We start from the raw sequence: 20,908 nt of genomic DNA, 5'->3' as shown, positions 1-20,908 counted from the left end.
TGGTGATAGTACCATTTGAGCGGAACGGGTTCCAAGGACAAAGGAAAGGCAGGTAAGTACATGGACTTGTCCACGCCTTTCAAGTTCATGGCATCCACAAAGCTCAATAGATGATCACGGGGATTGTCCGTGGCTTTAAACTTTGGTAAGTCAGATGAATTAAACTTTTCTGGTAGTTTGCCAGGAAAAGGTTCAGGATCGAGGGAGAAGTACTTGCTCCCCATGGTTTGTTGTAGGACCATTTTTTTCAATCCTCTTCTCGTTATCGAGGTCATTTTTGGCTTGTGCAGCCGCTAAGGCTTCGTTTTCCATTTTCAGTTGGCCCATGAGTTGGGTCATTTGAGCCATCTGGTCTCGCAATTCTTCGATGGACATGTTTGAGGGTGCGAATCGAGGTTGGGGAAACAGAGATCCTTGAAATGAGGGATGACGGACGGAGCTTGGAGTCACTAAACCTGGTGTTGGCGATGTATCTTCGAGACGTACTAACCTTTGATTTCCCGATCGGCACCAAGTGGCAGGACCAGTCCTATGCATAAGATAAGCTAAAGTTTAGGCCCCAAAGTTTCAAGCAATACTTAGTCTAGATTTTGACTCTCTCTATTGGTTTTTCGCTCTTTTTTTTGTTGGTACACTTTTAGTTCTTTCTTTTGGTCATTCTTTGGATTTTCGAAACACTTGCCCGTGTGACATTCATAGTTATTAGCATGTTCGGTTTTGGTGCCGAGCATTGTCGTCGTAGGAGGCCTAACAACGACACAAAGAGTTATTTATTTTTTATGAGTCGCTTTTAGAATCGAGTGCTTTTCTTACGTCCTCGTAGCAATTTTTTTTACGAACGGTTTTTTGTGCTACGTATTTTCCTTTTGCGCGGGCACCGAGGCTGCTGCGCCTGACCAGAAGGCAAAGCAGCAACTTCAGCGCCCAGCGTAGGGCATGAGAAATTCTGGCGCCCAGCCAGGGGCGTTGAAAATGCGTCCCTGGCTGGTTCTCGTTTTCTGTTTGCGTTTACTTTTGTTTATACGACTTCGATTTTGCGTGCTTGCCTAATAACATCCTCTACGCGTTGTGCACCGTTTGTGGGATTCGTTACAGGCCATCCCGAGCGTCGCTTATTTTTGTGGCGATCGTTCGGGTTTGCGGAACACGTATTTCGGTATAACTCTTTGGCAAATTGGTTTATGAATGTTTGGGCAATTTTTAAGGTCGTTGGTTTTTCTAGGATAGTTTGTCACACACGATCATATATTTCGCTACACATAACTAACATTCCATCATGAGGCAATAATAATATGTCATGTAATTTATGATAGGCTTCTATGGGTAGTTATTTGCGCCTGGCTTGGTACTGCTTCTATCGCAGATCCAACACATGCCCCGGTCGAGGTAGTGCCTTCAACAGACGAATTTCGCCCAAGAGGCCAATCACGATGTAAGCCAAGGGGGCATGCACCAATGAGAGGGACCTAATGGGCGAGCGATTGGGTTTGGGACGGGTGTACTACTAGCGAAAGTGCCGAGTGGACAACATTCGAAGCGTATGCACCCCCCAGTTGGCGATGGGTATTGTGATGGGGTAGAAAAAGCACGAGGCTAATGCGTGACCTCGTCCCTCGTGGGTGTGACGCTTCTTTTTGTCAAATCAAGTGTAATTGGATTTCCTGTGAGTTTACACCCAATTGACTAGTAATATAGGAGTCGCCATTCAGTTTTTAACGACAATGAGAAAAACTGACAAAACCCGGTTATCGTGACATAAAGGGAATGCAATTATGTTTGACCACGACGGCCGTAGGTTCCCTTGTGATCCCTGGTGGTGGGGATCGCTCAACGTACACCCCGCATGGTAGAGATTGAGGGTTCGGGGGACTGTAACTACCGAGAGGAGTACTCGCTCTTCGATAACTCCAGAGGCAGGATATCCTTACTAGCTCAACATAAATAATTGAAGGGACATGCGTTAACTATTAAACTAATCTGAGTTGATTTTAACAATATGCAACATATAGTACTAGATCGAGCGCGATTATCTGATTTAGATTGTTTTAAGGGACCTAGAATGATAATCCAATTTCCCAAAATTATCATATTTATTAAGCGTGATCGAACAATCAGATTTTAGTTAGTTTAACAGTTCGTAAAAGGGCGAGGAAAGCAATTAAACCATGGAAAAGGGACACATTACGACGCAACCTTGAGAGGTGCGTCACGGTTCTCAGAAAACTAACCACTTTGACTTTGCTATTTCTCCTTTTATTTAACGAATCTCAAATTATGGGACAGGATACGTTCTGTTCGATTTATGGATCGATTGCGACAGAACGCGTGATCAGTTTTGCAGCGTGAGGCTTAGGCTTAGGGGTTTAGAGTCAATACTCAGAATAATAATTGTGTGTTGTGTGTCCTTTTCACGTCGAACTTAAGGCCCTATTTATAGAAAAGAGTTCATGGAAAGATAGAATTGCAGAACTCTAATCCACGAGGAATTAGGAAAAAACACGTACCAGGTATTTTCAGCGCCCAGGCCTGGGCGCCGAAGATTTCGGCGCCCAGAACCAGGCGTTGAAAATAGGGTCTGGGCTGTTTTCTTAGTCAGATTCGGATACCTAGAATCCGGAGTATTTGAGATTTAATTGAGTCTTTTAGTGCGTATTAACCTTGTGACGGGATGCGTCTGGGCCCATTACGAACTCTAGGCTCGTTAGGATTTTAATTAATACGTGACTCTTATTTTTGAATCATATTAGGAATAAGATTCTCTCATAATCTCTATATCATTTAGGATTTATGTTGGAGTGCAACAACTAATTCTGACAGGTTTCTATCTTTTATGACTTGCCACTTTTAACAACTACCCATTACGGCAGTTACTATTTTTAACAGGTTTCCATAAATAGCAGGTTTCTATAAATAGCAGGTTTCGGGTGAAATGAAAAGGGGAATTGAGATTCAATATTTTATAGGAGATGCGTTGTCAAGTGGAGATTTACGTTTTCATCATCGAACCTTCCCTTTCGGGAATGGGGACAAAAGTAGGTGTCTACAGTTAGCCCCCACTTTGACTGAGTCTTGGAGTAAGACGATGGTCAAAGTATTAGACGGAGTGCGTCGCACAAGCCATAGTGACCTGTTTTGGCGAGGGTCTCACGAGCCCCCGAGTGATAACATTTGACTTAAGGGTCATCACTTGAAGTGTCGACATATCCCTCACGTGTCATTGGGATTTGTCAACGGATAGTATAGAAACTTCCTCACTTTGTCATTGGAAGGATCTAAAGGTGCGCAGAAACTCCCTCACTTTGTCATTGGGAGTAGCTACAGATGTTTTCGAACTCAAAGCTATAAAGTGTAATTGGGCCTGGCCAAGTCCAACCACGAGGTAAAAATGTTTTTAAAGATTCTCATTTTCAGGGCTAGCTAAACGAGAAAACCCCCTTGTTTTTATGGGACGTAAAACGAAGGAAAATCCAGCACATCGCTCTTTTTTGGAAAAAATGGAAAATCGATCCTTTTAATTTTTGGAAAAGGGAAAACCAGAAAAAGTTATCGCTGCAGCGACTAAGGACCTACGCGACTTGTGACGTAGACCCCGCCGGCTAAAGATGGTGAGCCTGTCCGCTAAGGGTGGACGCCCCGTCCGAAAAAGTGGACGAATCTTGTTTTTTGAAATTTGAAAATAAGGACCTACGCGGCCTGTGACGTAGACCCCGCCGGCTAAAGATGGCGAACCTGTCTGCTAAGGGTGGACACCCCGTCCGAAAAAGTGGACGAATCTTGTTTTTGAAAATAAGGACCTACGCGGCTTGTGACGTAGACCCAGCCGGCTGAAGATGGCGAGCCTGTTTCATTTTGAACTTTGAAAATTTTTGAAAAACTGAGGACCTGCGCGGCTAGTGACTCAGACCCCGCCCGCTGAAGGTGGGCGAGCCCTGTCCGCTAAGGGTGGACATCCCTGAATTCGTTTTTTCCTTGATTTGGAACTTGCGTGGTTCGCGGCGCGATCTTGCCTGATTGAGGTGGGCAAGTCTCTATTTTTTGTTCATTGTGATTTCTTTTTTTTGAGAATTTCTTTTTTTCATTCTTGTAAGAGCGAATTCTTCCGAGGGATGCTCGAATTTAGTTGTAACCTGAACGTGGGCTGACAACGTGTTCAGACAGACCTTTGTCTTGTGACCGTATGCTTTCGTGGTTTTGAGCTAGTCTTTATGGCTCGACTTTTGCCACTACTTGGTCTTTGATCAGAGGACCATGTACAAATGTCAATCACGACCCTTTTCTGAGGTCGAACCTGTTCCTTTGAGATCATCCAAACATGGGACGGCGTATAGCGCAGCCCGGGAATGTGATTTTGATTGCGCGCTCTCTGTTGGAGAATACTTTTCGCGAGCCCCCAAGCACTCGGGCTTTGGTGGTCATTTTTCGCATACTTCATAACGTCTTTTAATCATGTTTGGGGTCGAGCTCGTATGTGCGAGCGACCTTTCATAGTGATGTGCTACTTTGGCGAAGTCATGGGGTGCGACTTCAGTCTTCGGGCGACAAAGTTTAATATCATTCGGTTTAGCTTGACCCGATTTAATCTTTTGAAAGACAAACATTTTTTATTTGAGAAACCAACGACTTAACAACGTTTTTTGGTGTTTCGAAGAATGACCTTGATATTTTTTGTTTTGAAAAGTGTACATATATGTTTCTTGAGGCAAGTCTAAGTTTCGACCAAGTGTTACCATTCATTTTTGCTATTTGGGAGCTTAAAGGTGCTTTTGGGCTTGATCTTAATTGTACATAGGGCCTCGTGTCTAGCAATACGGTTTTAAGTCTTTTCCTGTTCCGCGTTTTGTGAAATCTGGGCCTTGGGCTGCATTTTCGGCGCCCAAGGCTGGGCGTTAAATATTTCGGCGCCCAGATTCGGGCGCTGAAAGTCCTTTCTTGGCGAATTTTGACTTTCGGATTTCTTAACGCGTTTCCAAATGGGATCAGGATGTCACTTGATGCGCTCAGCTATATATAGGGGCTAGATACGTCCCTATTTTCCATCACTCTCAATTTCCTTCTTTCTTTGTTGTGTTTTAATTACTCCTTGCTTTCGTCATGTCGATTCCCACTTTCTCACTCCAACGGGCTGTTAGGCGTTGGCTACGGGCCCTTAATCCTACAGAAAAGGCTTTGTTGAAAGAATACCATTTAGAGGCACTTTTAGGCTTACAACAAATTAACATTGACTATAATTTTCTGCACGCAGCCCTAAGCTTTTGGGATTCCGATCATCATGTTTTTGTCTTTCGGGGCAACGAAATATGTCCTTTGCCAGATGAATTTGCTGCGATCCTTGGTTATCCTACTCTTGCTACCCCTGCCACTCCTGGAACTATTGAAGAGAGTAAAACAACCATAGGGGCTTTTCTAGGACTAGATGCTAACATGCTTGCTGAAGTTGTTGTAGGTGATGCGGTTAATTTGGCAAAGCTTGTAAAACACCATTTTAGGCTTAGTAAGAATATGACCGAACAGAAATTGAATATTCGAGCCCTTGTATTTTGCTTGTTGAATCATTATTTGCTGTCGAATAACAATGGTGAGTTTGGTGACATAAGGTTGATCCCCTTGATTAGCCAGATGGAAAGTTGCTATTCTATTATGCCGTTGGTTGTTGCCGAGACTTTGCTGGGTGCGGATGAGCTGAAGAAGGATGCCAAATCTTAATATTTTAAGGGAAGCCCCCTATTACTGCAGGTAATCGATTTTTTTTGCGCACGTACACATTTTTTTTTGCATACATATTTTTTTATTCGTCCTGCCTTGGGGCTGAGTTTCAGCGCCCAGGGCTGGGCGCTAGAATTTTCGGCGCCTGGTCCTGGGCGTTGAAACTGCGCCCCAGGAACCGTTTTCTTTTTGTTATTATTTTTTTGATCGTACCCGTTTTTGCAGATTTGGCTTGTGGAACGGCTTAGACTCTTGGAAGCTCCTGTCGATCCTAAACATTATCGCCCTATAGCCTTGGGTAACCGAAAATACTTGCACCAAGGCCAGGACGAGGCCGAATGGGCCTCCTTTTTTACTTATGGCATTTGTTCTATTAAGTGGGTGGTACCATGGTGGGGTTTGACTACCATGACGGAGGGTTCTGATGTGTCGGTTTATGTTTCTTTGTTGGGGCTATCTCGGCCCATTTATATTTTCCCTTACCGAGTCATGCGTCAATACGGTTTAAGGCAGACTATCCCCTTTTCTGATACGGTACCACCTATGGTAGCGGCCTTTTCACAAGCACGGGTTCTAGAGTGGGCTAAGTATTATGATGGTCTCCCACGTTGGGCCGTAGCTACAAATGGCTTTGTGGGTCTTTCTGAAAACCACAAGTTGTGGATGAGCTCCGATGATAAAGCTGTGAGGACCGAGGCTCGAAATGGGGAGCCGGCTGAGCTTTTGATACCTTGTATTCGTGTTAAGTATGAGGGTCCTGATTCTGCCAAACCTCGTACTCATGGTATTAAGACTGTGAAAGCTCATCCTGATCGAAAGCGAAAGGAAGTTCCTCCCCATTCTAGTTTCAGGCCTAAAAAGATGCCTAACATGAAGGGGCCTCCTGTTGTTAAAAGAAATGCAAGCTCTCGCGGAGATCTTCGCCGAAACAATGTATGGGTTAGGAAGCCTCAGCCGCCTGTAGAAACAGTGGCTAGTCTAGTTGATGATAATAATCCTTCTCCCACCATTGTCTGTGCCCTTGAGGCTGAGCGGGCTATAACTGAGAATGTTTCTGAAGCCTTGGCATCTTTGGAGGTTAGTGTCCAGGAGGCGGTTCTTATGGAGATTGATATTGGGGCAGCGCAGAAGACTGTGGGGGTGGATCCTGCGAACATTGCCTTCTACAAGACTTTATTTGATGATCCGGAAGAACTAGAGTAGTGTAGTTCTTGCTAAGGTGTAGGTGCCCTTTATTTATTTCAGTTGTGTTTGTTTTTTCATTTCTTAGAACTTTGTTTTCCTTCTTATTATTTTTCAACAAAGGCGTATTTTATTTTTTCATTTTCATTTTTTGTTTCTCCTCCTTGTTTTATATTTTTATATGTCTAACACTTTTTGCACAATTTATGTATGTTTGTTTTTTCGATTGATTGGACCGAATCCTTGGTAAGGATTGCTTACTTATCTTGTCTAGGATGCCAGATTTTAATAGATATGCCCTGAGGTGGTAGCATATTACTTAACCGGTCAAATGAGTGAAGTATTATCATTATTTTCATCTGCCGTTTTTTTTGTTTGCCGTAAGTCGCGTAAAAAATGAAATTCGACTACTTTTTGTATGGCTATATTTTTTTGGTGAGCCCATTTGGATACGTGTTGTACCCCCCAAGTGTTCGTTATTTTTCCGTTATGTGCGGATAAAATGACGAGCACTTCTAAAAAAATTTAGGCAGGCAGAGAGTTTCAACGCCCATGCTAGGGCGTCAAAGATTTCGGCGCCCAGCCCTGGGCGCTGAAAATGACTTGGGCGGTCGTTTTTGCTTCACGTGTTCTTGCATTTCCCTTTTTTCCTCTTTTTTTGTTTTAGTGCTTTGATTTTTTGCTCGTATTTAAAATCAATTTTGAGGCTATTTCGGAGGCTTTTTGACTGTTAGCGTGAGATGCATTTTTGTCCGGATTAATTTTTTCTATCCGTGACACGAAACGGCTTTGAAAATGGAGTTAGGGTGTGGAAGATATGAAGATCTTTGTGTAGGATTTTGAGGTGGGTTGAAGTGCGTGTTGTTAGTGAAGGGTATGATGGAATTATGTTTTATGAATCTGTTTTTTGGTAACATTTGCATTGTTTTGGATTTTGATTTCCTTTGATTTCTTTGGGTTGCATGGATTGACTCTTATGATGACACTGGTTGACTTTTTAGGCTTTGGGGATATGAATGGGATGGTGCGGTTTATTTTGTGGGTTTCGGGAACTGGTTCCCATGGCACTATTTCAAGACCGAATGGGCCTCGTTTGTTGGGCCTAGAATGGGCCGCCTCTTTATTTTTGTATTTTGCAAGTACATTTGGTGTTTACTTAGTGTTAGAATAAAATTTTAGGAGAAATATTACGCCTTTATTAATTTGGAAAGTACGGAAAACACACTGAAACAAACTTGACCTATATTCTAAGGGGTCTTAGGACCATCTAAAGTCTTTATTATTTTTCTACCAATCTAAAGAACTACTAGGCGCTTTTTACTACGGTGCCCTATGTGGCTCAAGCCTTGGGTTTAGTCTCGTAAAACTTTGGTCCTTCACCGGTACTCATCTTGAATTCTATTCCTTTTGCATTGACCCACTGATATGTCTTCACCCATCCGTTCTCGATCTCTTCTAGTGTTGATGCAGGAGCGATTAACCGGGTTGGATCGAAACCTTCATCTTGTAAAGCTAGGGTAGTCGTCACAGTCTCGTCCTCCATAGGCCTCGATTCGTTAACCAATGTCCATAGAGCCTGGTCGTCCAATATTTCAGCTGTTTTAGTCTTGGTGAGGTGGGGTGCCTCATCCAAGGTGTGGCAGTCATGGAAGATTTCAAATCCTGGTTTTAGCAAACCATCCTGAACGAAGGGTTCAGGGAAATCACAGCATGGGTGTCCTTCTCCTTCCCGAACGAACATCCCGTTAAGGGTTCTTTGATATGGGGGAAGGAGGGTGGTTTGTTTGGCCTTGTTAAGGCGTAGCCTAGACAGGCGGTCAGCAATATCTTCCTCCGTTGGTTCATAGCCTAAGCCAAAGGGAGTAGATTTGTTGGGTAAAGGATGGAATGTGCATTCCTTCTTCCTTATGCCCAATGGGGTTCCAGGGAAATAACCTTGAGCTAACAGCATTCTAGGGATGCCTCGGGATGCATGCGGGTCATGGAATGCTGGATCATAATCTTCGATGAACTGGATTGTTTCTTCCATTTGAAACCCGTAAAGTTCGTCTGCAGTTTCGGCCGTTCCAACCATAGTACAGCTGACGTCGAGAGGAGGGGCGCAGATTTCTAGCATTACCCCGTTATGGTTAAGTTTAACCATTTGGTGCAAGGTAGAAGCCACACCTCCTAAGTCATGGAGCCAAGGTCGCCCCAAGAGGAGGTTGAAAGTGGGCTTGATGTCAATTATTTGAAACTCCGTGGTGCGTGCCACAGGCCCGGTTTGTATGGTGAGGTTGATTTTTCCCAACACAGGCCTTCGGGAGTTATCATAAGCTCGTACCCCTTGCGTGGATGTTTGGAAGTCATCATTTCCTAGCCCCAAGCAATGTGCGGTTCGCAATGGGAAAACATTGACCGCCGAACCGTTATCTACGAGCGCTAGGGGGATGTTTTGTCCTTTGCATCCAACCACTAGATAAAGGGCTTTGTTGTGGGCACCCCCCTCTTTGGGCAAGTATTTGTTAGTGAAAACTATGGCCTTTTCTCCGGCATCTCTCGTGACATGGCTAACCAGTGAGTCAGGTGTGATATCTGTAGGTACTGAGATGAGGTCGAGTGAGCGAATAAGCTTTTCGCGATGTTCCTTTGAAGTACACATGAGATCCCAGATGGTAATTTCGGCTTTGGTTCTTTTTAGTTGTTTCAAAAGAGGATTTTCAATGACTTCCGCGACGGTGGTGTGCCGTCCATTCTTAGGAGTTTGCCTAACTGGGATATCGTCCATAGGAGGTGGGCGAATATCCGGTTGGTATATTCTTCCGGATCGGGTGAGGTTGTCGACCTCCGGCTCCTGAGGGGTGGTGTCAATGAGAGCATGCCCGGGCCAAGTTTCAGTAAAGAGGTCCGGGCCCGACACTTGAGATAGGTAAATATCTTCAGCATCATCATCCCACACACCGCACACTTTCCTCTCGATTCGATCCATAGGGACCACAACGAGTGGTGCACCTTGAGGTGTAATATACACCGTGGGGTCGAAGTTCTCTGGTTGGTCGAGAGAGATGTGACAAGAGCCGAGTGGGCTCTTGTTGTTGTTGGGTTTGCCAACGTTAGGGAGAGGTATCACTTTATCCTCTATCATTCCTGGATTGTATTTTTTAGGTTCCAGCAGTTTTCGGTGTCATGCCCATTTCCTTGATGGAACTTGCAATAAATACCTTCGACCCAGTATTTTCTCTTGACAGGAGGGTCACGGGTGGGGCCTATAGGTCTCAACTTTCCTTGATTGGTTAGTCTTTCGAAGGCTTGTACCAAAGTTGACCCGAGTGGGGCGAACTTTCGGTCTCGGACCCATCTTCCAGGGCTTCTTCGGGCGGGAGTCTCCTCTACGGCATGGACTTCTTGGGCTTGGGACGTGTTGCCCCTGTTGTAGGTGTTGCTTTTGTATGCGGGTTTTCTTTGTATTGTTTTTGCGAGATCATCCTCGATCTTTATTCCCACATCATAAACTCTTTTGAAAGTGTCAAGTCCCAGGTACCTAAGGTGCTCTCTGTAGGCCGGGTCCAGGTTGTTAATGAATTTTTGGACCAATTCTGTTTCGGGAGGCCTATTGATTAGCTGGGCCGCCTGATCCCTCCATCTAGCAAAGTAGGTTGTGAAATCCTCATTTTTCTTTTGGAAGAGAACTTCCAGCTCGCGCATGGTGACTTGAAAATCCATGTTTGACGAGTATTGCTTGATGAAGACATTGACAAAGTCTTCCCAAGTGGGGAAGAGCTTAGGGTCCTGGTGATAGTACCATTTGAGCGGCACAGGTTCCAAGGACAAAGGAAAGGCAGGTAGATACATGGACTTGTCCACGCCTTTCAAGTTCATGGCATTCACAAAGCTCAATAGATGATCGCGGGGATTGTCCGTGGCTTTAAACTTTGGTAAGTCAGATGAACTAAACTTTTCTGGTAGTTTGCCAGGAAAAGGTTCAGGATCGAGGGAGAAGTACTTTCTCCCCATGGTTTGCTGTAGGACCATTTTTTCAATCCTCTTCTCGTTATCGAGGTTATTTTTGGCTTGTGCAGCCGCTAAGGCTTCGTTTACCATTTTCGGTTGGCCCATGAGTCGGGTTATTTGAGCCATCTTCTCTTGTAATTCTTCGATCGACATGTTTGAGGGTGCGAATCGAGGTTGGGGAAGCGGAGATCCTTGAAATGAGGGATGACGGACGGAGCTTGGAGTCACTAAACCTGGTGTTGGCGATGTATCTTCGAGGCGCACTAACCGTTGATTTCCTGATCGGCACCAAGTGGCAGGACCAATCCTATGCATAAGATAAGCTAAAGTTTAGGTCCCAAAGTTTCAAGTATTACTTAGTCTAGACTTCGACTCTCTCTATTGGTTTTTCACTCTTTCTTTTGTTGGTACACTTTTTAGTTCTCTTTTGGTCATTCTTTGGATTTTCGAAACACTTGCCCGTGTGACATTCATAATTATTAGCTGGTTCGATTTTGGTGCCGAGCATTGTTGTCGTAGGAGGCCTAACAACGACGCAAAGAGTTATTTTTTTTATGAGTCGCGTTTAGAATTGAGTGCTTTTCTTACTCCCTCGTAGCAGTTCTTTTTACGAACGTTCTTTTTTGTGCTACGTATTTTCCTTTTACGCGGGCACCGAGGCTGCGGCGCCTGACCAGAAGGCCAAGCAGCAACTTCAGCGCCCAGCGTCGGGCGTGAGAAATTATGGCGCCCAGCCAGGGGCGTTGAAAATGCGTCCCTGGCTGGTTCTCGTTTTCTGTTTGCGTCTACTTTTGTTTATGCGACTTCGATTTTGCGTGCTTGCCTAATAACGTCCTTTACGCGTTGTGCAGCGTTTGTGAGATTCGTTACAGGCCATCCCGAGCGTCGCTTATTTTTGTGGCGATCGTTCGGGTTTGCGGAACACGTATTTCGATATAACTCTTTGGCAAATTGGTTTATGAATGTTTGGGCAATTTTTAAGGTCGTTGGTTTTTCTAGGATAGTTTTTGACACACAATCATATATTTCGCTACACATAACTAACATTCCATCATGAGGAAATAATAACATGTCATGAGTTTATGATAGGCTTCTATGGGTAGTTATTTGCGCCTGGCTTGGTACCGCTTCTATCGTAGATCCAACACATGCCCCGGTCGAGGTAGTGTCTTCAACAGATGAATTTCGCTCAAGAGGCCAACCCGCAAGTGCAAGCCAAGGGGGCATGCAGGCGAGAGGGACCTAATGGGCGAGCGATAGGGTTCGGGATAGGTGTACTACCTGCACAAGTACCGAGTGGGTAACATGCGCGGCGTGTGCACCCCCCTATTGGCGAAAAAAGGTATCCTTAGTCCCAACTCCCGAGGGAGCCGAGATTCGTTATGCGGTTCTGCCCGTTCACATTAATATGCTGATTTTCAGGTCGTCCCAACTTGATGGGGAAATAAACGCGGGGTAGGATCGTTTCACCCTTCGGCTATTTTGATTACCTACAAGCACGAGTATTTCCTTCACTATCCCCAGTGGAGTCGCCACTGTGAGGGGGTCGAAAAAGCACGAGGCTAATGCGTGACCTCGTCCCTCGTGGGTGTGACGCTTCTTTTTGTCAAATCAAGTGTAATTGGATTTCCTGTGAGTTTACACCCAATTGACTAGTAATATAGGAGTCGCCATTCAGTTTTTAACGACAATGAGAAAAACTGACAAAACCCGGTTATCGTGACATAAAGGGAGTGCAATTATGTTTGACCACGACGGCCGTAGGTTCCCTTGTGATCCCTGGTGGTGGGGATCGCTCAACGTACACCCGCAGGGTAGAGATTGAGGGTTCGGGGGACTGTAACTACCGAGAGGAGTACTCGCTCTTCGGTAACTCCAGAGGCAAGATATCCTTACTAGCTCAGCATAAATAATTGAAGGGACATGCGTTAACTATTAAACTAATCTGAGTTGATTTTAACAATATGCAACATATAGTACTAGATCGAGCGCGATTATCTGATTTAGATTGTTTTAAAGGACCTAGCATGATAATCCAATTTCCCAAAATTATCATATTTATTAAGCGTGATCGAACAATCAGATTTTAGATAGTTTAACAGTTCGTAAAAGGGCGAGGAAAGCAATTAAACCATGGAAAAGGGACACATTACGACGCACCCTTGAGAGGTGCGTGACGGTTCTCAGAAAACTAACCACTTTGACTTTGCTATTTCTCCTTTTATTTAACGAATCTCAAATTATGGGACAGGATACGTTCTGTTCGATTTATGGATCGATTGCGACAGAACGCGTGATCAGTTTTGCAGCGTGAGGCTTAGGCTTAGGGGTTTAGAGTCAATACTCAGAATAATAATTGTGTGTTGTGTGTCCTTTTCACGTCGAACTTAAGGCCCTATTTATAGAAAAGAGTTCGTGGAAAGATAGAATTGCAGAACTCTAATCCACGAGGAATTAGGAAAAAACACGTACCAGATATTTTCAGCGCCCAGGCCTGACGCCGAAGATTTCGGCGCCCAGAACCAGGCGTTGAAAATAGGGTATGGGCTGTTTTCTTAGTCAGATTCGGATTCCTAGAATCCGGAGTATTTGAGATTTAATTGAGTCTTTTAGTGCGTATTAACCTTGTGACGGAATGCGTCTGGGCCCGTTACGAACTCTAGGTTCGTTAGGATTTTAATTAATACGTGACTCTTATTTTCGAATCATATTAGGAATAGGATTCTCTCCTAATCTCTATATCATTTAGGATTTATGTTGGAGTGCAACACCTAATTCTGACAGGTTTCTATCTTTTATGACTTGCCACTTGTAACAACTACCCTTTACGGCAGTTACTATTTTTAACAGGTTTCCATAAATAGCAGGTTTCTATAAATAGCAGGTTTAGGGTGAAATGAAAAGGGGAATTGAGATTCGTTATTTTATAGGAGATGCGTTGTCAAGTGGAGATTTATGTTTTCATCATTGAACCTTTCCCTTTCGGGAATGGGGACAAAAGTAGGTGTCTACAAAAGGCCAAACCAAGGAAACCATAATTATAGAAGAGACCAAGGTTATAATGATAGAGCAGCTCGTAGTGTATGGTGTGCTAAGTGTGGAAAGAGAAACCATAACGAAAGTGAATGTCGTGCAGGAACGAAGACGTGTTATCGATGTGGAGGAAAAGATCATTTTGTCAGGGACTGCCCTAAACCACCTCCCACGGATACTGGAAAAGCAACCTCGACCAATCATGAACGAAACAACAACAATTCTAGGGTTAATCATGATCCACCACGACCACCAATATCTGGAAAAGCTTACATGATGAGAGCTGACAAGGAAGAAGAAGATGACGCCAACGCTGATACTATTTCAATTTAGTTCTCATGTACGTTTGAACCTAAGTTTCCTGTTTTTGATTTGAATCATGTCATGGATATTTTGTCAAGGACGTGTTATGAAATGTTTAAGAATCATTGGTGTCCTCAAGGAAGTAAAGTTTATGAAAGAATTAATAAAAGCATGATTTTGTGGATATGAACTGTTTTAAGGGACTTTTATGTTTATGAATTATTTAAGGTTGATTGTTAGAGTACCGAAAGAGCATGAGTTTGTAATTAAGGTTGAATGATAGAGCACAAAAGAGTATGAGTTTATATTTCATAAATGGAAAATCATCACTTAACTCAAGGTTATTAAAGGTTCAAAGCGTTTAAGTTATGATTTGTGGGTTATTTTTCCGCACCCCTCATAATGATTGTTTGTGGTTGTAAGTACCTAAGTGTATTTTCATATATGTTAAGGAAACTAAGCTAGAATCTTAAAAGTTATGCAAAAATATTATGGTGAAAATATGAAATTGAGGCTACACATGGAGTTCTGAGGATTACACCCAAGGAAGTTATTAGGAATTAGTCTGTCAGTAAGGTTGATGGTGTTTTTAGTATACCTTTCCGCATCATTTATAGGGATTGTTTTTGAAAGAATGCTTGATAATCTACATAAAGAAAGCTAAGCAAGGGAACGTTAGGTTTGCAAAAATGTCATGTGGAAAAATATGATTGATGGTGAAAGCATGAGATTGAGGTTGCATATTAAGCTTTAAAGGATCTTACCAAAATAAGTTATTTAGAATTAGTCCGTCTATCATGATGATGATATCAATGAATGTTATGAAATTCGAAAAGAATTATGAATGATTGAGGAATACGATGGAGTTGAGAATAGAAATCGACAAAATGACATGTCTGTAAAACCAGGTAGTCTGAACTAAGTTTCTGGAAGCTAGATTGTTTATGATAAAGGCATGCTTGATGGCTTAGCATTATCCGCCAAATCCGAGGTTTGTAGACTTAAAATACTAAGGATAAATAACGAAATCGTATGTATAATGATGTAGTTCCTGTCACGTGATTGGACTCGAACCCCCGCAACGAACGTAGTCAACGAAGTTGTTTGACGCATAAGAAAAGATCGAAGATCGAAATCAAAACGAATCGAATAACGAAAGTCAACGATAAGTTTCCTGCAACAAAGAAGCCCAATGGAAAATGAAAGTGAAATGTCTCTAATTGTTCACCCATAAACGATATGATGTATGAATGACTATGTTTTCTATGAATGATTATGTTATGGTCAACCATGCTCGTGTGTTAGATCAAATGATTATGAATGTTATGCTTATGTTGAATATGAAAATTTTCAGTTTATGAATTATGCCCTTATGTTATGGATTATGTTTATGCTGACATGACTGTACTGGTAATCTAATTGTTATAACTGGAAGCCGCCTCCGATGGAAGTTCTCCTGAGATCAGAGTACGAGATTGTGTTAATAAATAACTTTTACAAATTATTTGAGTATTGCAATTGATAGATAACTATTTATTTTAATTATGTACACATATATTTTCGGAATTATAATTTTGCATTAAATGTTACTATTTTTGGTAGAAAATATTTTCAAACAAGATGTCACAAAGTAAAATGGGAGCCTAGTCTATGCTAACAAGTTTGCCCCTTTTATGTTCTTTGCTCCTCGGTCCTATTACATGAAATCAAGTGGAGATACGAAAGACGATGGCGAAATGTAATTGACCTTAATAACGATTAAGGATCAATATATAATTTTGCCCCTTTTGTATTCTTTACTCTTCGATTTTAGGTTTCGAGTTGAAGCGGAGTCCTAAAAGATGATGGCGGAATGAAGGCTAGACATTGTCGGGATTGAAATGGAATTGTGAGTTCTTGGTTTTAAAATAAAACATCATACTTTTATTCGAGCGTTTTCAATTTTCAACAAACATTTTATAAATCTAATTTTCAAGTTTCGAGGACGAAACTTTTTCTAAGGGGGTAAGAATGTCATACCCCGAATTTTTAAAACTCGATTAATTATGCTTAATTATTTTTATTTAGCTTAAAATCGTTTTAAATCCTAAATTCGAACTTTATTTTTAATTAACGAACTTTTATTTCGCTTGAATTTGTAATATTGTTACACGATTTATTTTTCAATTTATAATTTAATTTCATATTTACGAGCTTAACGACCTTTTTAAATTTTAATTATTTTCGGATTTTTAATGATTTCGGAACGTTCTTATTTTATTCGAAAACTAAATTTAATTTTTCGTTAACGATAGTTTATAAAGAATTATTTTAGTTAAAAGATTTCTATTTTTAATCAATTGCTGAAAATAGAAATCAATTTTCTGAATTTCTACCTAACTAAAGTGAAATGACAAAAAAAATGCCACTAGTGGAAAAAATACCTGTTGAGGGGGGCATTTTGGGCTTATTGAGGCGAACAAGGTCCGCTTCGACAGACGTGGCTTCAACAGCTCACATAGCTGTTGAGGCGGGCTTTGTTCGCCTCAACAGGTAGTCTGTTGTGGGGGGCTTTCAAAAGCCCGCCTCAACAGCCCAAAACCAAAGCGAAAAATAAGGACCTGTTGTGGGGGGCTTTACAAAAGCCCGCCTCAACAGACACCTCTGTTGAGGCTCACTTCTTAAATGCCCCCCTCAACAGACCTGTATTTTTGCGTCAATACCTGTATTTTTGCGCCAATACCACCACTAATATTCTGCTTTAATTTTCTTTGTTAGGTAATAGAAGAACCATAATACTCATAAAATAGACAATTGTAAACAATAAATACTTCATTCACATTAATATTGAAATAATACTGTTTAATGTAATTTTACAATATAAATTCACACAAAAATAATCTTTGAATCTACAATTCTATTTTTACAAAAGGGAGGGACAACACTTAAGCGGCAACATTTTGTTCCTTGACGCTCTTCCTCTCTTACTACTCGTGAAAAAAAGGGTCATCCTCTCTTCCTGGATTGTCCACATCTTCTTTCGCCTGCAAGGAAAGATGAATGACTACAATACCCACAACTTTCCCATGACATTGACAATTTATAAACATTTTAGATTGAGACTCCAACATGAAGAAAGTAAATCATGCACCGAATCAACATATGAAGATTTTAAACTTGTCACTTTATGATACACCTTAACGTGTATCGAAGGTTAAACCACGTCACGTGACAAGTTGGCCTCAATGGGACACAGCACATAAGACATACTTACAAGTCTTTTCTATGAATTCTATTAAAAACGGTTGGTTTACATTTACGTGGCCATATTACAGTAACAAGGTACAGTTCTCAGCCATCAAATAGAAGAAGATCGAAAAATTTCACAAAAACGAAAAGACAACTCACTTGCCGTAGTTGTGCATTGACTTCTGAAAGGAGACCTTCATCTAAAGAGTCTTCTTGCTCTCTTTGATTTAACTCCTGGTGAAACGTACAAAGCAAGTTAAGCAACTCAATATCTTCATACTAATCTCTTGAAAAATGCAAATAGTGGAATAAAAAACATAAAACCTCAAGAAACAAGAATAGCTAGATGAACCAGTCAAAAACATACTATAGATAATGCATAGAGTAAAATAAATAAACCCCAAACTCCCAGAGAAGATCTATGCATTATGTACATTTGATTGCAGATATTATGTAAATATGTTCCTAAATTTGAACAATTGAAAAATAAATTTTAGTCATTTACGCAGCTGTCAACCACACAATTCTATAAGAATACATCTGTTATATATAAGAATACTGTGATTTACAGTTGTGACACAGCCACACAATTCTATAAGAAATGAAGGAGCCTCAAGCAACTCGTTGGTCAAGTACTTGCAACGAAGAACATAGATAAGAAAAAGAGTATAGTGACAGTTGAGCCATTCCTGTGTATCAATTTAGTTACATATGCAGGACTATATATCAGTTGAAATTAGTTTATTACGGGAAAAAGAGAGTTTTGAAATGAACTTTTAATTTCTGCTTAAGCTCACGGATAACCTATAGTGCCTACAATTTATACACATTAAGCTAAGAACACAATTACATAAGCAAAAAGCACAAGACCATTCAAGACTAAGATAAAGCTGCAGTTCAGACTTCGGTAATCAAAAGGAAAAACTAAGGTACAAAACTGAACTAAAAGTTTGACAACAGAACAAGTCAAATTCATAAAACAAGAAAATGAAGCTTGTTCAGAGAGCATAAAATTGGGGCGGGCAAAATCTGAGGACAAAATAACCAAAGTAAATTTACGTAATGAGTACACGATAAATAACCAAAGTAAATTTACGTAATGAGTACATGAAATTCGACTAGATTTGGTCGTTACATGTTAAAAGGGTAAAAAAACAAAAAAAAAACGAAGACAAACACTGATCTATATCTGATATACTATCACTCGCTCTCTCATTTTTAGTGCACTGATAAAAACTATCTCGAAAGAACGTTATGAGTATATCCTGCATTCTGATTTTACAGCTCAACCAAATACCAAGAACCTAACTTCGAAGGGAAGATAATCAAGGGGGAAAAAGTTCAAGTCTCAAACCTTATCCGGAAAAAACCCATCTTAACTGAATTTGTATAAGGAGATGAAATCCCTGTTATTACCGTGTGCTGAATTTCCATATATGCCGAGATATATAAACGGGGGAATGTATAACTCACAATCTTATCACTTGGTTGGCTGGACCTTTCTGGATATTTCTAGCAATTATCATCTGTTGTTCAAATGACGTTTTCTATGCAGCAATACCAAAAAGAAGAACACCATAAGATTCATGTTTAATATTGCATGTTTAAATTCAGCCAAAAAGGATCAACTTAGGAACATCAGAGCAACTGTCACAATATCAAAATATAACCATGTCAATCACAAACAAGTTCTAATACAAGTTCACAATATCAAACCAACATTTGTTCAAGTGTTTTTAAGGTCTAACATCCAACAATTCACGAAACACTAGTGGAAAAAACATATCTTGCCCATTCAAAATCCTACATCAGCAAGGCCACACTATTTCGTGGTTTGGTGTTGAGAACATTATATACTGTAAAATGTTGGAGGCTAGGAGCTCTAATTCCTAGTTGCGGGACTTTAAGAATGTAATCAAAATTGGAAAGACTGTAAATAACAAAATTTGCATTATCCAAACCCAAAGTCTTTAAACATTACTGACAACTTACAGCCACAAGCAATCATATACGTTTTTTCCAAATATATTGGGGCCCAGTTCATGAACTAAGGATGGTTCATTTTACCTATGCAAGAAAACAGATGTCACCAAAGTAGTTTTAGCTTCCTTAAGAAGCCTTGTCCACCATATTATCCCTTGTCATGGCATGTTAGTTCACCTTATTTTAGGTCTTTATGACACAGATAGCTAACAGAGACAGCAGATGTTTACAACTTCTGGGTGCTTGCTTCTGTTAAAGATAGTCAAGGAATGCAAAATAACACGCAAAGAACTGAAAATTACTCTAAAAGCTTAATAGCAAGTGTGAGTTACTGAGTCCCTACTTCTCCTTACAGTCCTAAGCCTGAAAGTACCCAATTCAATTCCAGATACTATGATGTCGACTTATTATATTAATATGAATAACGAAGAAATTCAGTATGCAAATTAGAAGCGTAAAAGAGGAAAATTATTGAAATAAACCTTAATTGCGATTATTGCAAATATCGAAACCCCTAACTTAATAAATTTCAAATACAGATCTTCACATTATGCATCGAGGCATCAAAAATTATATTTAACCAATTAAAAACAACATAACATCATATATCTACACTATATACCGAAATGCGGCATCAAAAGTTCAAATTGAACAAATTCAACACTCATAACATCAATTTTTTGCAATAACAACATAAAATTAAGAAAAAAGAAAGCAGAAACGATAGATCTAGAGAGAAGAAAAGAGGTTATACCTGAATACCATGCTCGAGACAGTAAAGCTACCAGCAAGAATTTTCGACCTGGATATCAGCTTGACCGGTGTGGATTGAAATTCCTTCATTTTCGCTTGAAATTTTTAGATCTAACACGAAGATAAAATGTTGAAAGAGGAGAGAAAAAGAGAACGAAATCGAGGGTGTTTATGAAGACACCTTCTTTGAAATTGTAGAGAATGAGGGAGAGGGAGAGGGAGAGAAGATATACCTCCCATGGAAAGGGACGGATGGTTTGAGGAGTTTTGAACCGGGAGAGAGGAGAGGAGAGGAGAGAGAGAAATGACTCTTTCACGCTAACAGAAGAAATGAGGAGGAGAGAGAATTAAAAGTTGGAGTATATGCGATTATTATCTGTTGAAGCGAACATTTAATGCCCCCTTCAACAATTGCTTTTGAAGCGAACAAAAAAAATGTTCGCTTCAACAACCCTTTATGATGTTTGACCCGCGTTGACCGATTGGTTATTGAAGCGTATTTTTCTATGCCCCCTTCAACAAGGGGGCTGCAATAAAGGTTTTTTCTACTAGTGTGCCTTAAAAGAACAAAAAACTTCATCTTTTTTTCTCTTTCTTGTTCTTCACGTGTACCAGGAAGAAGGAAGCAATTCCTTCCTTCCTCTCTTTCCCTCAATTCAGTCTACATTCAACCTTGAGCCCCAAGCAAATTTTCCTTCTCATTCACTCTACTTGACTCTACAAATCAGACACA

General features: G+C 41.0%; 1 long non-coding RNA gene across 1 annotated transcript; it reads right to left on the bottom strand.

Annotated features, from left to right (window-relative positions):
• Nucleotides 1-17,019: 17,019 nt before the first annotated feature.
• On the bottom strand, nucleotides 17,020-20,378 carry LOC130466014 (uncharacterized). Its single transcript, XR_008926029.1, has 3 exons — nucleotides 20,177-20,378; nucleotides 17,599-18,986; nucleotides 17,020-17,234 (listed from the first exon to the last, which is right to left on the bottom strand). It is a non-coding gene; the product is annotated as an uncharacterized lncRNA (long non-coding RNA).
• Nucleotides 20,379-20,908: the final 530 nt, after the last annotated feature.

This window comes from Spinacia oleracea, chromosome 1 (assembly GCF_020520425.1).
Source record: "Spinacia oleracea cultivar Varoflay chromosome 1, BTI_SOV_V1, whole genome shotgun sequence".
NCBI classification, from domain to species: Eukaryota; Viridiplantae; Streptophyta; class Magnoliopsida; order Caryophyllales; family Amaranthaceae; genus Spinacia; species Spinacia oleracea.
The sequence above is the reverse complement of the archived record's forward strand: the minus strand, read 5'-3'. Positions and strand labels throughout refer to the sequence as shown.